At 34.0% G+C, this 24,526-nt stretch overlaps 1 pseudogene; it reads right to left on the bottom strand.

The window, feature by feature from the left end:
• Positions 1-4,335: 4,335 nt before the first annotated feature.
• LOC128034726 (calpain-type cysteine protease DEK1-like) lies at positions 4,336-18,000 on the bottom strand (annotated as a pseudogene).
• Positions 18,001-24,526: the final 6,526 nt, after the last annotated feature.

The following is a 24,526-nucleotide window of genomic DNA, read 5'->3' as shown; positions in this document are numbered from 1 at the left end:
AAACACACACAAGTGTACCATTTCTATCATCCTACATTATCTAACCAATGTGCCACTCAAAGGCACCACAATTCATTCAATAAAACCATACATGAACAAAACTTCATTATCACATTGTAACTATATAACATAGTTACAACATGAACACTTCTCTTTTTCATTAATTCCACCATAGCTTACCAAATTAGCTAGTTATAACCAAATGACCACATTCTAAAATGCTTAAAATTAAACAAGCCAAACCAAACCACACATATATATAAAAATGGTACCAACAAATCCAAACATACCAAATAGCCTCATTGACATCAAGCCCTATACACTTATACCATATACATTTACAAACCAAAACACAAAAGGCATTAAACATGTTCAAATTTGCATAACTCATAACATTACCAAATTACCAAAGTAACAACAATCTCTATACATGCCAAAGCACATATATCTATTAATCATTTCTTTCCTAATTTCAAAAGACCATACACAACCATTAACAAAAGATATTAAGGTATACCAAAGCTTGGAACAACCCAAAGCATACCAATTTAACATACAATCCTATACCTGCCTTTTGTAACCATTTCAATATTTTTAAAAGTTACCAAAGTAGATCAAAGGATAGTGTGATCGTGATCCAACTTTAATTCCATCAGTTCGAGCTTTCCAATGATGTACAAAACAAAGAAAACAACTATATAAGCAACTAGTGATTAGTAAGCTCGTATAAAGGAAACTTTAACTTACCGAACATAGTAAATTAAACAACCAAACATACTTTCATCATGTCATGTGCCAAACTTCTTTTCCTATACACACCACCTCATAAGGTTAGCAAGTATAACATTACATATAAGTTTCAAATAATTCATTGTATATACATAATAATCTTTTAGGTTTTATATATCATCCATCCCATATATATATATCCATTACACATTCTTCTTATTTGAATCCACATAGTTAGTAGATAATAAGTAAACATAACATCTATAAAACATAACATATATTAAGAAATTAATTCCATGCATATTTCATCCATCACATGATAAATTCTCATCCTTTTCAATTCATATATGCATATCCATCTTTCCATTTCGTATGAACATTAGTAACATTAAGTTTTTATACATGCCTTTTCATTAACCTTCACTTACCCGTTGAACCATATAGAATTACATAGGATACTCGGGAATACTTACACAAAGTGTGCATTTTCATATAATCGTAACCTTTCTAATAGTGCTTACATGAGCGGTGAAATGGGCCTGCTCACACGAGCTATGGGTTGAGATGTTAGCTACACGATACTGCTCACATGAGCAGTAGAGAATCTGGAACAAATATAGGACCTCAACCATAAGTAGGACATCCAGGACCAGCACTCGAAACCGTATAATCCCTAATGACATGTCATTTGAATCCTAAGTATTCACAAGGTTTAAATGGGACCTTTTCACATATCCGACTCTTTCAATTCCATTTCACACATGCTTCATGAAATACACATATTTCAATTTTACACATCCAACATCTTTCCTTTCGTTTCATTCCATTGTACCATTCCATTACACATTAGTAAAGTTCAAATTTTCATATATAGACTTTAATTTAATTAGCTTCACAACTTAATTCCTTATACCAAATCAATACACAACTATCCATCTAATTATGCATATCACAAATATTAATTAACATTCCATCCAAAACAGAAATAAAAAATTTTCATTCAATTAGAACGATTACTAACACTGAGTCGACAACTAGTTCGAAACCTTAGTTTTTTTTCCTCGATTTAAATCCAGTTGTAGCGTTTCTTAATCTAAATAATAATTTTCATTCAATTAATACAATTGCAAAACTTAAATAATCACTTTTATTCAATTAAGTCCTTCCATCATTATTTTAAAATTACCTCAACATTTTTCCTTTTATGCAATTTAGTCCTAAATCCTAAAATTCATAAATTAGCCAAATTTAATCAAAACACCAACTAGCCTAATTTCATATGATTTATAGTCAGCCCATATCCATTATCAATTCTCAATATTTACATGAAGTTTTAATATTTTAACAAATTAATCCCTAAACATTGAAATCATTAGAAATCACTTAACAAAATAAGTTTATTTATCAACCAAGCTTAATATTGAATCAAATAAATACACAATCACACAAAAATAATTCATCTAAAGTCCTTAAAATTTTAACAATTTTACAAATTGACCCCCAACTAGCTAGATTAAGCTAATACAAGCTTAAAAACATAAAATTACTAAAAACGGGGTTCAAAATCTAGCCATACAAGAGAAATCAACCTTGGCCGAAGGTTTTCCCCACCTATCCATGGCTATTCAGTTTTGAAAGAAAGAATGAAGAAGATGACCACTTTTGGTTAGGTTTATTTTAGTTTTAATTATTTAATTACTAATGCAACCTTTAAAATTCATGAAATTTACCAAGAAACCTATCCATGAATATCCACTAACTTTAAATATGGTATAATTACCACTCAAGTCCATTAGTTTATCTTTTAAAGTTTTTGATCCATTTGACTAATGGAATTCAATTTTTTGCACCTTTTACAATTTAGTCCTTTTCGTTTAATCAAAGATTTAAATGTTAAAATTTCTTAGCCAAATTTTGATATACCCATATAACCGCTCCATAAAATGAATTTGGGAATTATTTATGGGCTCGATTTATAGAAATGGGGTCTCAAAACCCTATTTTCTAAAACCATTGGACTTTGGAGACACACCACTTGAACTTAATTATTCTTTCAAATAACATAAATTAGCATATCAAAGTAAAATATAATACAATATTTGACTCATAAATATTAAATAATAATATTTACATCTTCACTCGTCGGATCTGTGGCCCCGAAACCACTATTTTCAACATTATTGAGAAACGAGTTGTTACAACTCTTCCCTCTTACGAGAATTTCGTCCTCGAAATTTCTCACCTAATAATAGCTATTCAGATCAAGTTTTTCTTTCTCATCTTCAAAGGTAGTCCATAAGTGAAATCCATCGTAACTCATTCCCAATCAGAACTCATACTTGACCGTAATATTACAAACAATACTTGATATTCTACATTGACCTATTGGCATATCAGATATCTCAGTATAAACTCTAAAATTTCACGTTTTATTCTTGAGCACCAGTAACTTTGTCTCAAAGCGTTATACATTTCATCGCTGTCTGGTAGATCAAATAGACAATGTCATGAACCTCATATAGGATGTCCTATAAAATCCCATAATTGTTCAATGTACATACTCAAATATTTTTCTCTGCATCTAAAAAATTCTCCAAAGAATTAACAATTTAACCATCAACTTCATAACACTCAAACCAGCATAATTTAAGACCATCTGAATGAAACGTTACTATAAACAATAAATTCTTCTGTGGCTGAGACTGAAGTAGATATCTGACTTGACTGAACAAATTTGATGTTTTCTTGTAATAGCTTCGTCATTGGCAGTACAACTGTAGAGAAATTCCTAATAAATCATCTATCAAAACAAAACCAAAAAGCTCAGATCATCAGGTTCCAAGTATATTAGTTAATTCATAGAGTTTTGCCAAAATTCGTAATATCCATAACAAATTCTAAATGCTATTTCTGACACATCCGCATTTGTAACTCTCAATTGATAATAGTTCTGGTTACTTTGACTCAACTAACTTGTTGTCGCTCTATCTGCCTAGCATACCAGGGTTCTATATTCTATTCATGAAAAGCTTCAAACAATATTATTTTAACACAAGTCTGATAGCTGCTATTATCAAAACAAATTTAACCCATAATAACATTTTCCCAACTATCTCTGATCTAGTTGATATAACCTTGTATTATATATTCTAGAATTTGAATTTCTCATTCTGACTGTCTGTCTATTAGTGCCATAGCTCTATGAAATTCACTTCAGAATCTAAAGGTAAATTCAGATACATGTCTCAACTAGCTTTTCGAGTGGTTAATCTGTTCTAACTAGAACAAATTGAATCGACTTTATCAACTTGATAGTAACTATTCAAATTAAGTCTTTCTGCTTGTCGTCAAAAAGAATCCAGACATAAAATATATCATAACTCGCTCTTAATCCCATTCAAAAATCATAACAAACCGTAATAGTTCATACAAAACCTGATACTCAATTTTGACTTGTTAACATATTACGAGATCATTGGAGTAATGTGAACTGCTATGTGATGTTAAACTTGGTCTTTCACTGTCTACACACTTATCACTATTTATCCCTTCTTGAAAGCTAGAAGTTGAATACATAAAAAGACTGTTCCAAATATTAACATCGGATCATTGAACCATACTCTGACTACTACATTCAATGATATTTGTAGAATGACCTACAACACTATTACTACATTTCACACTTAAGCCACAACCAGCAAATGAACTAGAAGAACTACTTTTGCTCCTTCCTACGAAAACCTTCCCTTAGATGGATCACAATGTTCTGAAAGGCATCTCTTTATTGAGCTAACTGGTTTGTAGTTGAAAAATGGCAAGAAATTATCGCACCTAATAAGACAGATGCTACAACTGCATAGCTAATACAATGCTCCAAGCCAATGTGCATCCTCTGCAGTCAGACCATATAGGATAGAGTAGACAAGAAGAACGACAAGGGAGCTAAGTAAATAAGTCCAAGATGTGAAGCCCTACTAAACTCCAGAGGGTATAACTCGTTTGGGTCTGGTGGTTCTGGTAAACAAAGCACAGGATCCATTTCTATACTATCAGAGTATACAAATTTATAATCTCTCCGGACATACTTGTCCACATACAAGCCATTTCCATTGAAAACCATGCGACATATAAAGAGCATAACGATTTCTAAGGCAATTGCTGATACATCAAAGAAAAATTCAGAAGAAGAATATCACTTAGACGCACTGGAACCAGCTGTGACATAAACAACACAAAATTTATATGGACAAAGCAGAGCAACAACCAATAGAAACAGAAAAGCAACAACACTTGATCTTTGCCAACGAGTCCTCCACCAAAGCATAATTGAATAGAACACCAATAATAGAGCAATGTCATCCATTATTACAGCCAGGCTAACAATATCTCTACTTAATGTTATGATTAGCCAGCATCCCAACATGATAAGCATCAGAATTAGAGATAAAACAACCGTCCATGCCACTATAGATAAAAGAGCACATAACATACCTAGTTGAGGTCATTGTAAAATACTCGGCAATAATGGCTACATTTAGATCTATTTACATTTCAAACACTACTGCACTGGCTACTGAAGTCATCGATGGTCTCACATTATTCTGTTCCATTCTATCTTTGTCATAAAACCCTAATGGCCCTGGAAATAACTACTCAGCTCTTTCATTTCACGAGTCTAATTAAACAGAATTACCACTCACAAAATTCCATTGCACTGAAAAGTATTTTAATCTCATTATTCAATCCCTCTCTGAAACAAGGACATAATTCCTCTTCAATCGGTACTATCTTATTAACATACCTACCGAGTTGAACTACTCTCACCTGAAATCCACAACTAATTTGTTTCCCAGCTTCAACTTAAGAACTTCCTTTTTCTTCTTGTCTAAATATCGTTTGCTGACATAATTCTTTCAGAAATAAATTCAGAAGAAATCCTAGTTAATCTGTCTTTTCGATACCATAGTTGTTAAAGTTGATTACTAGTAAATAATATCTTCTTTTAACAGTGGCGTCGTACATCTCAGATAATCTTCGGAAAGATATAATATTTCATCCATAAATCTCTATAGTTGCTAACCAGTTCTTGGCTTTGGCCAAATTATTACTCATTTTACCGCTAAACTCTTTGACTCCACACTTGCTAATTTAATTAACAAAAATCTTGTGAATATTCCATTGTATAGGACTTTAAGCACGAGAGGTAGAGATCGTAGAGCCACAAAATTTGATTCTCATATACACATCAAACATATCCTTCATTATTAATAAAAATAATATAAATCTCTTCTCTAGCTTCTTGAATGTCAGTACATCATGAACAGTCCCTTAATCGAGGACTGAAATATAAGTCTCGTCTTCATTGAAATTAGCTCGGTTGGAAAACATCTTTTTATATATGTGAAAAATAAAACCCATCAAAGTCAGGAGACATCACACTACAATAAGTTATAAAATGGCATGTACTTTTAAACTCTATACATGTTACGTTCAGTCTGAGAACCGACTAAATCGTAGCTTTGATACCACTAAATATAACACCCCTAACCCATCTTCATTGTTAGACTAGGGTTACAGAGTATTATTGTACAATACATAGCTTTAACATCGAAAAACAAAATTCAGTATGCAATTTATATATATTAACCTCTGATAACATAATTTAATTATAGCATAAATACTTTTATGAGCCTTAAATCGACCCTAAGGGGCCCTAAAGACAGTTTGGAAACAATTAGGGCTTATTAGAAGCAAAACAAAAAATTCAAGCCAAACATGAAAATTTCTAAAATAGGGGTTACACGGTGTCGCATGTGAATATGATATGCGAATTGTGTAAGTATACACGTTGAATCAAGTAATAAAGTGAAAAGTGAGATCATCTCCACAGGGATCAGATTAGGTATAAAAATGGTAAGTTATAATAATGATTAATGTCATGGAAAAACCGAGTTAAGTATGTAGTGATAGATTAAAATAATAAGGATGAGTGCGAATTGTATATGGACTGATATGGGAAAATGCTAAGGCAAAGTAAGAGTAAAAATATGTGATGGAAACAAGGAGAATAATTATGTGAACAATATGCGAACAAATAAATAACTAAGAATGCTATGGAAAAGACATTGTGATAATGGATAGAAGGTCTACGATGTTGATTTGGAAGGTTGGGATTCTAGGAATAGGCCCTTACTTTTAGTAATGCCTTAGCATAATCGTACTCAATCTACTGCTCAAAAGAGACCTAAAGTGACCTACTTCTTTCGAGAGCAAAATCTCAAGCTACTTGGCCTATGTCTAAAGGCCTTAGCACGATACTTTGCATTGTTTTGTCTTTATTCCATATGAACATTGCTCTATGTCTAGAATCTACTGCAAGTATTTGTCGAGTACTTGCTCATATCATTCAATTTCGGTCCTACTAATCCAACCATTTCAAAATTAGATTCAATTTTATGGGCGTACTACACATTCATCTATGTCTAAGGAATGTAGGCATACACTTAAAAAATAAGAACAATTGAATGAAACAGCAGATTAAAGCAAACACATGAGTCAACTATTAAAGAAAATAAAAGTTTCATCATGTAATCCCAACCCTATGAGATTTAGCTCATGAGTCGGTATTAAAATTCAAGTTTGAAATAACACCCAACATCGTTTTGATCAATTCAATTTACAAAGAAAAAAATAAGAAATAATGGAAGAATTTAGGAAGATGGTTTCTGCCAAACCAATCCCCAATCCAGCAACATAGTGTCTTGTGATGGCTGAGAGGAATTGCCTTCGGTCTTCTCTTTCGTCTCTACTCAATCGCTACCCTCTATTGTTGCCACTGGATCTTCACACTTAGGGCTTTCTCCTTCAACTTTTTGTATGCTTTTCCTTCCTAGAATAACTCTAACAGCCCACGGTATCTTCTCCTTATTTTTAGACAAATTTTTTTGGTACAAGTGGAGTTGGGCTGAAACTGGTTTGCAATGAGTGTTCACTCAGTCATCTCCCTAAATTACCATGGCATATAAGGTGGTAAACTGTCTAACCCTTTACCTTGGTAAACCTTAACTCCTTTATTTCTTTCTCCAAATCCTGCACATGCCAAACCACCAAACACAACCCATCCACACGAAATTAAATGTATCTAACATGTAAACATAGTCCAAGCACCTATTGCAAATAATAAAAACACTAATAAAATGTCCTAAAATGCCACTAAATGTACCCAAGTACAAGCAATTAGCTAGTCTAAAGGTATGAAATATAACTCTTTTAAAGAGTTATCACACCCCCAAACCTGAATTATTGTTTGTCCTCAAGAAAAACATGCAAGAATGCATGTATGCAGTAGTATTGTCATTGCATGTACCAATCTTGTATTGTCAATCTATTCGAATACCAATGTATACATCAGTTCTCAGCCATCTTTCCTCGTTAAAAACCTGTTCGAGTTTCAAATGTGTGATTTAAGAAAGGTAGTGTAGAAAATTACTCACTAAAAATAAGATTTTCTAAGTTCCATATATGTTCTGGCCATAGCAGTTATCTCATAGCTACTCAGTTCATTTGTTACCCAAACAAATGTTACTCCTGATCTAAGCATACTTGTACAAACTTACTATTATTTTAAAAATAAAATATATGTATATTAGGGGATTTAGCATGTCACAAAATTCTTTGACTTGAAAATCACAATAGAGCATACACAGAATTTTTTAGTACTCAATCATGTCACAATTTAAATAGAAACCAGTCTTGAAGTTAATGCTTTTAACTTAGAAGATGGATGGAGAAAACAACTACCTCCTTAGCTACTTAGCCTGTTACTACAGCGGAGTGTTGCTAATTTATTTACTTTCTATTACACACTCTTACTTAAATTCACTATTCTCATCAACAACACGATGGAGCAAACAAAGTGGCGCTGACCTACTCGACAATTCTAAGCATTGGAGTGCTTGCTATCCTTTAGTTAATATTGCCAAGGAAAAATGACTGAATTTGGCTTCAAAAGGCTCTAAGTTCCTTAAAAGATACTCCTTACAACCCAAAAAAACTGAGTATAGAACATCTCATTTTCAGAAATTAATTTTCAAGCAACCAATCCTAAGCTAACTTCACCTAATCCACTATCACATGTTCTAGGTGTATTAAAGAATATAAGCTCATCATTGAACATCACAAGTACATATTGTACTCTTCATAGGCAAACAACACGTAATAGTTACATTGCCGTGGTAAAATAGATTCAACTAAACTACAATGATCATACATACTAAATATAAAATGCAGATTCAATGTACAATACACCCCTAAACCTAAGGGATGTATTGTCCTCAATGCATGACTAGATATATAGGAGAACAACCAAAAGAAAATTTTTTTTACAAAAAATGTCATGGCAAAAGAAAATAAAATGCAAAATTCATGAAAGAGATAGAAAAAAACTTAGTTGGCTTGGACTAGCACATCGATACTTCATTCTGCCCGATGAGTGGACTTTCGGGCACTAACTTAGTATCGCCACTTCCTCTTTTTGGAGGTCATTTCGTTCCCTCCCTTGTAAGTTTCTGTGAGTTCAATGATCAAATAATTAATATCACAGTCCTGTGTAGACATGGGCGTTGGTGGCAAAGGTGGAATTGGTTTCTTACCCTTAGTAGTGATGACAGTATCATCCTTTTCTCCTTCTTCCTCCTTCTCAGCATTTAGAGATGTCGTCTTTTTCGGTTCTTCAATAGTAGTTTAAGTAGGTGTCAGCAGCGGGTTGAGTGGGTGCTTCAGCAGTAGCTTGAGTGGGCTCCTTGGCGCCATCAGCAAATAGGAGCATGGTGGCTGGGAAGATAGGAAATTCTGGCATTAGCTTCTTAAAATTATTTTGTAGGGATTTCCTTAAAGCCAAATCCGTACTCCTCACATAAGCCCAATACTCAGCTTGCTGCTGCTGGGCCTATGCCATCTCCTCAGCCAAGTGAAACTGCTGGATTTCAAAAAGTGACATCCTCTATTTTAATTGCTTCAAGGAATGAAATATTTGCTATTAAAGGGAGCTACGTGAAATTGAAGGTGTTTTCGTAGGAGTAAGTGTAGCAGAGGAAGTGATTCATTACTATATTGGGTTGTCCTGGTAGCATTAGTGCCTTGGATATTGGAAAACAAGGTCCTAGTCAACCCACCCTTTTTAAGGGTGATATCCTTCTCCGCATTAAGAGGGACTTCGGTAGTTCGACATAGGGCAGTAATAAGTGAGGGGAAATTTAAATTACCCACATTTTTATTAGCACACCTATGTACTTCTTGAAATATGATCCTTCCAACATTAATCTTTCTTCCTTTTATAATGGAGTGCAACAAAAGCATTCTCTTTTTTGAAACAGTTGTGTTGTGCATCGACGACATAATTCAGCGTCTCAGAAAATGATACAAAATTTTCTCAATGGGCTTCAACAAAGCCTTTTCGACAGTATAACATTCTTGGCTGGAAATAGTCCATCGTGTTCCCTTAATACATAAATCCTCTAATACTTGGTTTAAACCCTCAACAATAATATTTTCAACAAACGACATGTGCTCATCTTGAATCCTTACAAAACTAAATTGAGCATTAATACGGTCTTCATCAAAGGGAATGGAAGTACCTCTTACGTAAATAAAAGGGGAATCTGAAGGGTTGATATGGGCATAAAAATCCTAAACAACTTTTCATAAAACATCCTCGGGTTGCAGACAAAAAATATTGTAATGCCCCAAAATTTTCTTATATTTATTTCTAAGTTTTTGTGACATAAATATATGTCTGCTTCAGTGGTTAAGTGTTCTGGGAAGTGTTTGAGAAGTCTTGGGTTCAAGCCTTGTCTTGAGCTAAATCTTTGTTTTAATTAAATAAAGCCTTGCTTTTGTTCAATAGGCTTATAGTGAAAATTTGGTAAAAATATGTCAAAATGGTCCTGCTAGCCTAGTGGTTAAGTGGAGTGTCAAAATGCTGGTGGTCTTGAGTTCAAGTCCTAGTGTGCGCCAGGGAGTATTTTATTTTGCTGCTAGTGTCGTGATTGTGTTTTAATCTAACTGAACTACTGAAGAGTTGGAATGGAATTTGAATTAGGTGGTTGAGAGAGGGATGGACAATTTTGTGGAGTGGATTGAGAGATTTGGGGAGAAAAATAAGGATAGAAGAGTTTGAAGGTAACCAAAATAGGTGGTGGCAAATTCGGTTACTCAACTCATTCTTTCAGTTTTTTTTCTGTTCTTGGTCTTTCTCTGTTGATTTCTGTAATTTTTTCCCACGTGCTGTCGTTTCTCTCCTCTCACTCTCCTATATTCGGTACTTTGTCATAGTTTATTTCTTTTTTTTCAATTTCTGCTTCTGCACGCACCTACTTTGCTCACTTAGTCGAATTTCAGCTTTATGCTCTGCCTTTCTGACGCTTTTCTCTATCCATACTGTTCTTTTCCCCCTTTTCTCTAGTGCAGCCGAATTGGCCCTTGAATCTTTCTCATCTTTGTGCATCCTTTTCGATCCTTCAAGACAAAGTGTGCATTTCTCCTTTGCTGGTTATACGTAGGTAAGTAAGGGGTAGGTTATAATAATTTGGGGTGGTCATTGCTTCGTAAAAAATCGTTCCTTTTTATTTCTTGTGTTTTCATTAGTTATTACGCTTTGTTTTCAGCAGCAAATCGCGTGGATTGAGACCCTTCCTATACTTCTTTGTAGGTAAACCAAGTTGAGGCGTTAAAGGTAAGTTCCAATCGCTCTTAAATTATGTAAGTGGTTGGGTTGGTTTAATTTGGCTTTTGAGGTGATTAATAGGGAGTGTGTTGATCAATTTCTTTTAGGTATTACCAAGCTCAGAAGTGTTTTGCTACGAATCTGTAACAGGTGTGTAAACACAACTCTAGAAATGGAAATCGGCGAAAAGCCAAAAAATGTGATTGTCGACGCCACACGGGCGTGTAGCTGACCGTGTGATAGGCCGTGTGATTGAACATGGGCGTGTGATCGACGAGGCTGGCCATGTACGATTCATGGGCCAGGCCGAATTGGGCCGTATAGGACACACGAGCGCATGGGCCCCATACAAGTGAACCACACTGGCGTATAGGAATATTGGGCCAGGCCGTGAGATCCATACAGCCAAGACCATTTTGGGCCATGTAGGCCACTCAGGCGTGTTGGCCACATGGGCATGCGACATGGGCTGTAGGCCTATTTTCACTGTTTGACTGCTAAGGTTGCACGGGTAGCCCAAGTCAACTGTGGACCTACTGTAGGGTCGGTAGGTTTACCTAGACCCCTAGTTGACTTAAATGATTGAAAGACAATTATATGCCTATATAAGATAGCAATGTATGTTTGTATGTTGAGCATGATATATACACTATACTGATTATACATGATAACATGACATGTCCGTATGATGCATTGCATTGGAATGGGAATTGATATTGATTAGAGGAAGTGTTGAAAGGCTTCAAGCCTAACTTACTGGTAGCTTAGCTGCAACTATTGTCTAGTGCAGCATTCGATACTATTTGGAGTGTAGGGATGGGTAGGTTGATTATATCCCCACATGGAGTGTAGGGTTGGACGGAGATAGAGTGTAAAGGCCGGTTGGGTAGGATTTTACAACTACATAACTATCATTGTTACTGTATTGTGACGGGCTAAGGCCCTAATGCTTACTATTACTGAAATGGGCTATGGCCTAAACTGATACTGATATTGATACTGGTATTGAAAAGGGTTTAGGCCCAAACCAAGATTATCTGTTATTGTCTATTTGTTTGCATGGGGATTACACACTGAGTTTATGTAAACTCACCCCTTCTGTTTAATCTGTACAGATAATCCCCAAACATAGGCGGATCAGTGCGGCGGAGGACTCAGCGGTGGCCACATGACTCCTTTTTGCTATTTGATACTTATTTACAATTTCAAGTTTTATTTTGGGGGTATTTTTCTATAATAATGGCCTCTATGGATTTTTACTTAAAATTTGGATTTTATATTGTTTTCTGGTTATATTTGCTAGAAGTAGGTAAAACTCGAGCTTTCAAAAGAGATGAATGTTTTATCAAAATACCACACACACGCAAACTATTTTAAAAGCTTCTGCAAAGTATAGCGTTTTGGAAATGAATCACGATTTGAGAATTTATGAAAGATAATGATTAGTTCTAAACAGAAAACAGTTTTAGCAATGATACTGTTTTCAAACGTACTATCATGTGACATCGCCAGATTCGGCCATAACGTCTAGGCTGCGTTTGGAGTGTTACAAATATTCCACCCATGTTTTTCCACTATAGACGACAAAGACTCATCGTATCCAATGTGTGGTTTATCTTTAAACAAGAAATTTTGCTCAAAATAAAAAGGCCGCTTCGTAATGTTACTATTGTATCTTGTGGCTGCAGCAATGTTGAAGAATGTTTTTGGTTGAGCAGCACTAGCCCTTGTTGATTCTGAGTTTTTGAGGCAGTTTTGATGCGAGCCATTGGAGAAAACTAGAAGAAATTTTGGAGTATGTAGTGAAAAAATCATAGATATTGAAGAGAAAAAGTAATAAAAATGAAAACTTTAAGAGAAACTTAAGAACGTGAGAGGTTGAGAAGAGAGAAATAAGGGGATAGTGATGACAATTCAACCAAAGTGAAATGTGCTAGGGAAGTTGTATGACGTAGAGTAGGAGAACAAAAAATTAAGATGACTTTAGGAGGGAAAAATGTGAAGCGCCCTAATCCCAAAAAGTTTAACTTCCCTTCTATAAGCTCACCTAATAATAGAATTGGCCCAACAAAAATAACATATTTCCCCTTGAACTTATTTGCCAGATCAACCTCACATTGTCCACTACCCAATTCATCGCAATGCTACGGCAAACTCCTCTTAATATTGCTACTACTCAATTCACATTTTTTTATTTTACCTCTAAAAATCGTAGAATTTTTTTCAAAATGAAAAAAGAAATGAAAACAATATAAAATAAGTATTAAAAATAAAATTAAGGTAAAACAATTAAAGAAAAGAAAGATGAAATAAATTATTATCTCAAACATCCCGAAGATCAATAAAATACTTGTCTCTGTCCACATAGGCACCCCAGTAGTGTTTTAAGCGTTGCCCATTAACCTTAAATGTGACCCCCTTTTTCAAGTCTTTGATATTAACAGCTCCATAAGGATACACTTGGGCTACTTCAAAAGGACCTAACCAGCGAGACTTTAATTTACCTGGAAACAATTTGAGCCTAGAGTTAAATAACAACACTTGTTGTCTGAGTTCAAATTACCGCAGCATGATTCTTTTATCGTGCCAAATCTTGTAAAAAAGTTCTTATGTAAAAACTTCATTACTGACCTTGTATCATTAGTGGGAAGAGAAATAGCCTCGACTCACTTAGAGACATAGTCCACTACTAACAGTATGTACACCTTTTCCACTGATGATGGAAATGGACCCATAAAGTCTATTCCCCATACATCAAACAACTAAATCTCTAATATACTTTACAATGATATTTCATGTCTCCTAGATAGATTCCCTGTTCTCTGACAACGGTCGCATGACTGATAGAATTCGTGAGCATCCTTGAACAAAATTGGCCAATAAAATCCTAACTGAATTACTTTAGCAGCAATCCTCATTCCTCCAAAATGTCCTTTGTATGGAGCTGAATGACAATGCTGTAGAATGCTATGCATTTTATCATCAGGGACACATTTCCTAATTATTTGATCATCACAATGTTTAAAAAAGAAAGGTTCATCCCAATAATAGTGCTTGGCATCATGAAGAAATTCCATTTTCTCTGACTGTTGAGATCAGGTGGCAACACACCACTTACTAAATAGTTCACTATTTCGGTATACCAAGGTAATGATGTGGCTACTATCAACTATTTATTTGGAAATTCTTCTTTAATAAATGTATCATGACTACCTTTACTTCCAGATTCTATCTTCGACAAGTGATCAGCCACTAGATTCTCAGTCTCTTTCCGATCTCTAATTTCTCAGTCAAACTCCTGTAGCAACAGTATCCACCTAATCAACCTTGGCTTAGCATCTTTTTTGCTCATTAGAGTAAACTATGATCTTTATACCAACTAGATACGAACGAAACTTATCAAATACGAACACCACAACTAATAACTCATTTTCCGTGGTGGTGTAGTTAAGTTGTGCTTTAGATAAAGTTCTACTACCATAGTATATTTCCCGTAGTATTTTGTCTTTCCTTTTCCCCAACATGGCTCCTACATCATAATCACTAGTGTCACACATGAGTTCAAAAGGTAGTGTCCAATGTGGAGCTACTACAATCGGTGCTACTATGAGTTTTTTTCTTTAACTCTTCAATAGCTACCAAAACACTATTCACCAAAATTAAAAGGTTTATTTTGCTCTAACAAAGTGCACAAACATTGAGATATCTTCGAAAAATACTTAATAAATCTTCTATAAAAACCTGCATGACCTAAAAAACTTCTAATACCCTTGACACTAGTGGGAGGTGGCAATTTTTCTATCACTTCTGATAAACTTCTAAAAGGTCAATTCCTCTTTGCGATATCCTATGCCTCAGTACAATTCCTTCACGAACCTTGAAGTGACATTTCTCCCAATTTAAACAAGATTTGTTTCTTCACAACGGCACAGAACCAATTCCAAAATTTTCAAATAATCCTCAAAATCATTACCGAACACAGAAAAATCATCCATAAAGACTTTAAGAAAATTTTCCACCATGTTAGAGAATATGCCCATCATACAACTTTAAAAAGTTATCGGGGCATTACAGAACTTGAACGACATCCGTCTGAACGTAAAAGAGCCATATGGACATGTGAAAGTTGCCTTCTATTGGTCATTGTGGGCTATGAAAATCTGATTATATCTTGAATAACCATCCAAAAAATAGTAGAAAGCTTTCCCAACTAACCTATACAACATTTGATCAATGAATGGTAGGGAAAATAGTCTTTCCTCGTTTCTTTATTAAGCTTGTGGTAATCCATACATACTCTCCATCCCGTGATAGTGCGAGTTGATATGAGCTCATTGTTATTACTTACCATTGTGATACCTCCTTTATTGGGTACACATTGCATAGGACTCACCCATGAGCTGTCGAAAATCAGGTAAATGATGCTAGCGTCAAGCCACTTGACAACTTCTTTCATGATCAGATTCAATCTTCAATTCTGTTTAATAGAATTGCTAAGGCAATCCTCTAACAAAATCTTATGCATGTCGAGTGCAAGGCTAATTCCCTTTATATCAGCCAAGGCCTATCTTAATGGCCTCTTAAATTGTTGAAGAACTTTTAACAACCTTGACTCTTGCTCAGGTGTTAGTTCCACAAAAATTACCACTACTAAAGTACTGTTGTCGCCCAGATATGCATACTTCAAATGCTGTGGCAAAGGTTTTAACTCCAGTGTAGGAGGTTCCTCTATAGAAGGTTCAGAAGGATGGAAAGGTCGATTTGACAAATCCAAAGGTCCAAATTTCTTCCTTGGTCTATCCACTATCTGCTTGGCTGCCATAAATTCACCGAATTCCCTAGAACTTATTGTATCACTCTTTTCAAGCAAGTCTTCGTAACTGTTAGAATTGCTATGGCAATATTTGATGAATTCCTCCACTGTTGTTTCTATTAACCCAACGGCATAGCATTCATCATTAACATCAACACATTTCAAAATATTAAATACATTGAAGGTAATATACTGATCATTTACCCTCATGGTCAGTTCATCTTTCGGTACATCAATTAAAGTCCTGCTAGTAGCAAGAAAAGGTCTTCTAAGAATAACCAACACATCTTGGTCAGGTTCGTATTCTAAAATAAGGAAATCCATAGAAAAGATAAATTTATCTACTCTTACTAGTACATCTTAAAATTTCCCTTCTTCAAATCTATAGAAAAAATAAGGATCGATCATCCAGTAGCAACGTAACTGTAGTAGGTCTTGCTTTTCAAATTCTTAGCTTCTTGAAAATAGACACAGGCATTAGATTTATACTTGCTCCTACATCACACTACGCCTTACCAACATAATGATTTCCAATTGAACATGGGATGGTAAAACTCTTTGGGTCCTTCAACTTTGAAGGTAATTTATTTGTCAGCATTGTTGTGTACCCTTCAGTGAGAGCAATAGTCTCAAATTCTTCCAATCTGCACTTCTTTAACAATATATCTTTCATAAATTACACGTAGTTGGGCATTTGCTCCAAAGCTTCTACTAGCGGTATATTGATATAGAGTTGCTTCAAAATCTCTAAAAATCTTTTGAACTGAATATCCTGCTTGGAATTGTGAAATCACTGAGGAAAAGGTAAATGTGGTTGTCCTTCAGGTTGCTGATAGTGTTTTGCCATGGCATTTCTGTTGACAACCTGATTTGATTCTGCCACAACATTTTGTTGCTTATCCTTTTTAGGTTCAATTCATTTGTTAGATGACTCTGGGATCTTTACATGGTTGTTATTCGAACTATCCTCTCTTACCGTGGCATTTTGAGCAACGTCATTAAGCTGAGTTCCACTTGTAAGAGTGATGGTCTTGCACTGTTCCTTCCCTTCTAATCTTGAAATTCGGGTATCGCTTGGCAATGCTTCTTGTGGCCTCAAATTTAGAGCATTCACTATTTCCCCACTTGATTCTTAAGAGCTCGGTGAGATGCAACCTAACTCTAAATTACAACATTATTCTTGGCTATATATTCCTTCAGCAATTCTTCAATAAATGATGATCTTGAAGCCTGAATTTACTGGACATTTTACCTCGGCATAGGTTCATTATAACCAGGTGACGCACTATTGACACTCTGTCTTGCCGCATTGTTAAAATTCCCATCACCTTGATTATTCTAACTAAAGTTTTGATGTTACTTCCACCCTAGATTATAGGTGTTGGAATAGGGATTACTATTTCGATCAAAATTACCCATGTAGCACAAGGATGCTGGGTTTGATGGCATTCATCGAACACATGATCTTCACCACAATAAACACACGATAGCTCGACTAATTTCATCTTGAGCGATAGTAGGCATTTTAATTGTTTTAATCATATTAGCCAAAAAGATACTTGGGCTGTAAAAGAGCTGATTGCATCCCACTCTATAGTACCAGTAGCTCTCTTGCCGTCCCAACTCTTGTGGTAGAATATTGATAACCATTGTTGGCAATCTTTTCCAAAATCTTAGATGTTTCGTTATAGGATTTATCTAACAAAGTACCATTGGCGAAAGCATTAACTACCATCCCCGTATGTGCATTTAGCCCATTATAAAATATTTCCATCTGAGTTCAGCATTGAAATCCATGCATCATACTCATTCAAATTAAGTCTGTAAATTGTTCCCAAGCTTCAAATAATGTTTCATCCTCCAATTGTCGAAAAGATGTGATGTCATTTCTAAGCTTGACATTCATATTTGGAGGATTATACCGTAACAAAAACCTCTGGCAAAGATTATTCCATGATGCCACTGTTTTCGACGACAAATCATTCAACCATGCTCTCACACGATCTCTTAAAGAATATGGTAAAAGTTTAAGTCTCAGGGCGTCTTCAGGCACACCCTGTTGTCTAAATGAGTGACAAACTTCTAGAAAAAGTCTTAAATGCAATCTTGGATCTTCAGTGGGTAGTCCACCAAACTATCCTACTATTTGCCACATTTGAAACATTACTAGTTTTAGTTCAAACTGCTGAGCCTATATTTGTGGTCTAACTATCCCTGGATTCAGGTCATTTAAAATTGGCACAACATGCTCCTGGATTGGTCTATCTTAGTCATCTATCACCCTATGAACAGGAGGATTACCATTTTGACCATTCAGATATCATTGAGACCAGGATCATTCCTGTTCCTAGCTATTTTTTGAAGTTCTTTCTGTATTCTTCGTAAAGTTTTTTTGATCTCTAGGTTAAAAGGATATTCCTTGTTAGTAAGAATGTCTCTTTTCATGCACTGATGAAAACCTGTAGAAATTAAATATAACTAAGTTAAATAAAACTAATGGAACTAAGTAAAATAACAAAACCAATTTTCACCAAATTGTCGATCCCCAGCAACAGCGCCAAAAACTTATCGTGTGTGAATATGATATGTGAATTGTGTAAGTATACACGTCGAATCAAGTAATAAAGTGATAAGTGAGATCGTCTCCACAGGGATCGAATTAGGTAGAGAAATGGTCAAGTTATGATAATGATTAATGTTATGGCAAAACCGAGGTAAGTATCCAGTGATAGATTAAAATAATAAAGATGAGTGCGAATTGTATATGGGCTGATATGGGAAAATGCTAAGGCAAAGTATGAGTAAAAATATGTGATGGCAATGATGAGAATAATTTTGTCAATAATATGAGAACAAATAAATAAATAACTAAGGATTCTACTGCAAAGATACTACGGTAATGGATAGAAGGTCTACGATGTTGATTTGGAAGGTTGGGATTACTAAGAATCTTCTCTTACTTTTAGTAATGCCTCAGCATAATCGTACTTAATCTACTACTTAGAAGAGACTTAAAGTGACCTACTTCTTTCGAGAGAAAAATCTCAAGCTACCTGGCTTGCGTCTAAAGGCCTTAGCATAGTACCCTACATCGTTTTGTCTTCTTTCCGCATGAACGTTACTCTATGTCTAGAGTCTATTGCAAGTATCTGTTGAGCACTTGTTCATATCATTCAATTACGGTCCAACTAATCTAACCTTTTCAGAATTAGCTTCAGTTTTATAGTGTACTGCACATTCATCTATTTCTAGGGAACGTACGCATACACTTAAAAAATAAGAACAATTGAATGAAACAATAGATTAACTCAAACACATGAATCAACTATTAAAGAAAATAAAAGTTTCATCACGTAATCCTAACCCTATGAGATTTAACTCATGAGTTGGCGATTAAAATTCAAGTTTGAAATAACACCCAACATCGTTTTGATCAATTCAATTTACGACACAGTGTCCTATGATAGCTGAATGGGATTGCTTTTAGTCTCCTCTTTTCATCTCTACTATGTCGTTACCCTCTATTATTGCCTCTAGATCTCAACACTTAGGGTTTCCTCTTTTGGATTTTTATAGGCTTTTCCTTCCCAGAATAGCTCCAACAGCTCACGATATATTTTCCTCTTTTTTAGATAGATTTTTCTAGTATAAGTAAATCTGGGCTAAACTGGTCAGCAATAAGTGTTGACTCAGTCATCTCCCTGAATTGCCACGGCCTATAAGGTGGCAAATTGTCCAACCTTTTTCCCCGTCAAGCCTTAACTCATTTATTTCTTTCTCCAAATTCTGCACCTGCCAAACCACCAAACATACCAATTGGCCTCATTGACATCAAGCCCTATATAATTATTTCATATACATTTACAAACCAAAACACAAAAGGCATTAAACATGTTCAAATTTGGCATAACTCATAACAATGCCAAATTACCAAAGTAGCAACAATCCCTATACATGCCAAAGCACATATATCGATTAACCATTTCTTTCCTAATTTCAAAAGACCATACACAACCATTAACAAAAGATATTAAGGTATGCCAAAGCTTGGAACAAGCCAAAGCATACCAATTTAACATACAATCCTATACATGCCATCTATAACCATTTCAATATCTTCAAAAGTTACCAAAATAGATCAAAGGATAGTGTGGTCGTGATCTGATGTTGATTCCAACTATTCAAGCTTTCTAATGATCTGCAAAACAATGAAAACAACTATATAAGCAACCAGTGCTTACTAAGCTCGTATAAAGGAAACTTAAACTTACCAAACATATTAAATTAAACAACCAGACATACTTTCGTCATATCATATGCCAAACTTCCTTTACTATACACACCACCTCATAAGGTTAGCAAGTATAACATTACATATAAGTTTCAAATAATTCATGGAATATACATAATAAGCATTTAGGCTTTATATATCATCCATCCCATATATATATATCCATTACAAATTCTTCTCATTTGAATCCACATAGTTAGTAGATAATAAGTAAACATAACATATATGAAACATATCATATATTAAGAAATTAATTCCATGCATATTTCATCCATCACATGATAAATTCTCATCCTTTTTATTTCATATATGCATATTCATCTTTCCATTTCGTATGAACATTAGTTACATTAAGTTTTTATACATGCATTTCTATTAACCTTTACTTACCCGTTGAGCCATATAAAATTACATTGGATACTCGTGAATACTCACACAAAGTGTGCCTTTTCATATAACCATAACCTTTCCACTAGTGCTCACACGAGCTGTAAAATGGGCCTGCTCACATGAGCTGTGAGACGGGATATTAGTTACACGATGCTTCTCAGACGAGCTATGGAGAATCCGCAACAAATGTAGGACCTCAGTCATTAGTAGGACATCCATGACTAGCACCCAAAACCGTATAATCTCTAATGAAATGCCATTTGTATCCTAAGTATTCACAAGGTTCAAACGAGACCTTTTCATATATCCGATTCTTTAAATTTCATTATATTATATCATTTCACACATGCTTCATGAAATACAACTTTTTTAATTTTACACATCCAAACTCTTTCCTTTCATCCCATTGTACCATTCCATTACACATTAGTGAAGTTCATATTTTTCATATATAGACTTTAATTTCATTAGCTTCACAACTTAATGCATTATACCAAATTAATACACAATTGTCCATCTAATTATGTATATCACAAATATTAATTAACATTCCATCCAAAACAGATATAAAAATTTAATCCTTCTACAAACTTACCTCGATTAGAATGGTTACTAAAATAGAGTCGACGACTAATCGAAACCTTATTTTTTTTCCTTGATTTAAATCCAATTGTAGCATTTATTGATCTAAATAATAATTTTCATTCAATTAATACAATATCACTTTTATTCAATTAAGTCATTCTATCATCGGTTTACAAAATTACCCCGTCATTTTACCTTTTATGCAATTTAGTTTTAAATCTTGAATTTCATGAATTATCCACATGTAATCAAAATACTAGATAGCCCAATTTCATATGATTTATTGTCAGCCCATATCCATTATCAATTCCCAATATTTACATGAATTTTAATATTTCAACAAATTAATCCCTAAACATTAATATCATTAGAAATCACTTAACAAAATAAGATTATTTATCAACCAAGCTTAATATTGTATCGAATAAATTCACAATCACCCAAAAATCATTCATGGAAAGCCCCTAAAATTTTAACAGTTTTACAAATTTACCCCTGGGTTAGCTAGATTAAACTAATTCGATCTCAAAAACATAAAATTACTAAAAACGGGGTTTAAAATCTTACCATGCAAGAGAAATCAGCCTTGGCCGAAGATTTTCCCAAGAAACCTATCCATGAATATTCACTAACTTTAAATATGGTGTAATTACCACTCAAGCCCATTAGTTTATCTTTTCAAAGCTTTTCGATCCATTTGAATAATGGAATTTAATTTTTTGCACCTTTTACAATTTAGTCCTTTTCGTTTAATCAATGATTTAAATGTTAAAAGTTCTTAACCAAATTTTAATATACCCATATAATCGCTCCATAAATATTTACTAAAAATATTTCTGAGTTCGGTTTATAGAAACGATGTCCCGAAACCTCATTTTCTAAAATCATTTGACTTTAGGGACACACCACTTGAACTTACTTATTCTTTCAAATAACATAAATTACCATATCAAAATAAAGTATAATACAATATTTGACTCGTAAATATTAAATAATAATATTTACAGACTCACTCTTCGAATTTGTGGCCCCGAAACTACTATTTAAGACACTATTGAGAAATGGGATGTTACACATAGTGCCTAGGTCATTGATGGTAACTAAACTAACTATAAATACAAAAAAGGCAAGCACACCTATCGAACAATCATATAGTTAAGGTGAATAGAGAATATCGTATCCACGAGGACTAAAAGTATTAGTACTTACTGTTTTTCTATTATTTAGCCGACAATTTGGGGTGATATGTTTTAATCTAAATTTACTAAACTAATTTAACTAAGAACGTAATAGAGAATGAATAAAAGAAATAATAAAAATTAACTAATGAGATAGACAATACCCAAGAAAGAATCCACCTAGACTTCATCTTTTTTTATGAATCTGAATTAAACGATTTATTCACTTGTGTATCTATAGAAATCCCTAAATTATGTTAATATCTCTTTTGAGAGTAAGAATAACTGACTTTAGGTTGATTAATTGAAATCTCTTTCTAATTAAAACCCCTATCGTCACATTAACTCGATTTATGGATTCCCCTATTTGATTTGACTCTAATCCAGTAGATTTATGTCGTCCTATTCCTTGGATTGCATGCAACTCCACTGAATTATGCTAGATCTACTCTTAAACAGGGACTTTTGCTCCACTGAATTAAGCACATTAAACATGAATTAATATCACATAAATATTAAAACAAGAAATAAGCATACATAATTGAGAACAAGAATCAAGTATTTATTGTGTAAAACAGACATTAAATAAAAGGATTCATCATAGGTTTCATCCTCCCTAGGTATCTAGGGAATAATATGCGCTCAAAAGTTGAACAAGAAATGTCATTACCATAGGCTTGGATGAAAAATCAAATCTCCACCACTATAAAATGAGATGATACAAAAATCAAAAGGTCTTAAAGAGGTAACAGGGCTTAGGTTAAGGGTGTGGAGAAATGCCAGAAAATTTGGTAATAATTGAGATCGAATTGATGAATTACCAAACTAGAAAAATTAGACAAATGATGAATTAAAAACAAGCATAAATCAAGGATTATTCAAGAATAAAAATGAGCTTCTCCTCAAAATATAAATTTAACTATCCAAGCTCAATCAACGTAGAACTAAATAATAATCAATTTTTTTCAATTTTTTCTCTCTTTTTTTATCCAGAAAAATCATAAATAATTCAGCAAATCAAATAGAAGAGCATAGTTAGGCAACTAACCAAATCAAATCTTGACAAAAAGAGAGTCAATAAAACGAGAAAAAGTCTCAACGAAAACATGAGCTATGGGTTAACATTAATGGGTGAATCAAGAAAAACGGTGTGTTAGGCTCAACGGGGTTCACTAAGGGTTAATTACGAAGGTAGGCTTTTATGGGATAGGTGGGTTAAAACCTTGGTGCCTTTATCATCTCAATAAATCAAATCAAAGGTGTGGTCTCGACATGCATAATAGAAACAAGTTCTAAAATAACAAATCAGGTTGACACATTCATAACCAATAATAAAATGAGCAAGAAAAATGCATGCTCTAAAGGCTCAAAATCTCACAAAAAAAACATGGTTTTTTATGTCAAACTTGCAAATCTCAAACTTTAAGATAATACTTCAATTTAGGGAAACAACCTAAAAACTTTTAATTTTTGAAAAATAATTTATCATGCTTGATTCTCTCATGTCTTAAACTTTAAATCAACCAATACACAAATATCTACAAATTAATCCAAAACACATCAACAAAAATTCCCAAAGTGACAAAAAATCATTCTAATAGAAGTATGAGAAAATTACTTAAATACAAGACATAATTCAGGGATTTTCTAATAATTATATAAATAATCTACCCACACTTAAGATGTATATTGTCCTCAATGTACAAACAGATATAATCATAGTATAAGTAGAATATCATAAGAGAGGGAGAAAACTGAACCTGCCTTGAATATTGTATAAAATTGCCAGAATGGTGAAAAGCAGAATTGTACGTAGT

The sequence above is a fragment of the Gossypium raimondii genome, chromosome 11 (genome assembly GCF_025698545.1).
Source record: "Gossypium raimondii isolate GPD5lz chromosome 11, ASM2569854v1, whole genome shotgun sequence".
In the NCBI taxonomy this organism is placed as follows: Eukaryota; Viridiplantae; Streptophyta; class Magnoliopsida; order Malvales; family Malvaceae; genus Gossypium; species Gossypium raimondii.
Note: the sequence above shows the minus strand (reverse complement) of the source record. Positions and strands in the feature narration are given on the sequence as shown.